This window comes from Kogia breviceps, chromosome 11 (assembly GCF_026419965.1).
Source record: "Kogia breviceps isolate mKogBre1 chromosome 11, mKogBre1 haplotype 1, whole genome shotgun sequence".
NCBI classification, from domain to species: Eukaryota; Metazoa; Chordata; class Mammalia; order Artiodactyla; family Physeteridae; genus Kogia; species Kogia breviceps.
In genome coordinates, this window is record NC_081320.1 from 69,187,377 (window position 1) to 69,187,734 (window position 358).

Consider the following 358-nt stretch of genomic DNA (forward strand, 5'->3'; position numbering starts at 1 on the left):
TTGCTCGCTTCAGCAGCACATATACTAAAATTGGAGCAATACAGAGATTAGCATGGCCCCTGCGCGAGTATGACACGCAAATTCAAGAAGCGTTCCATATTTTAAAAAATAAAATAAAATACAGGGATTTATTCAACTTAACATATTGCTTTTTAACTGGATGTTACAAACTTGATCTTGGAGCTCCAGTGGAATTCCATGCTTTCCTTCTCTACAATTCAGAGGGCAGGAGAATTTTACTTCCTTAGTGGAGAGCGGTATTTGAGTTTAAACGACTCTGATACAAGAGAATTGTGTGTGTGGCCATAGCTGTGCATTTTTTTCCCTCATTTTTTTAGCCATAGCCACTCTTTCATAT

The 358-nt window shown here is 38.0% G+C and overlaps 1 non-coding gene across 1 annotated transcript; it reads left to right on the forward strand.

The window, feature by feature from the left end:
* LOC131766056 (U6 spliceosomal RNA) lies at positions 1-104 on the forward strand. The gene has a single exon (XR_009338358.1). It is a non-coding gene; the product is annotated as a U6 spliceosomal RNA (small nuclear RNA).
* The last annotated feature ends 254 nt before the right edge of the window (positions 105-358 follow it).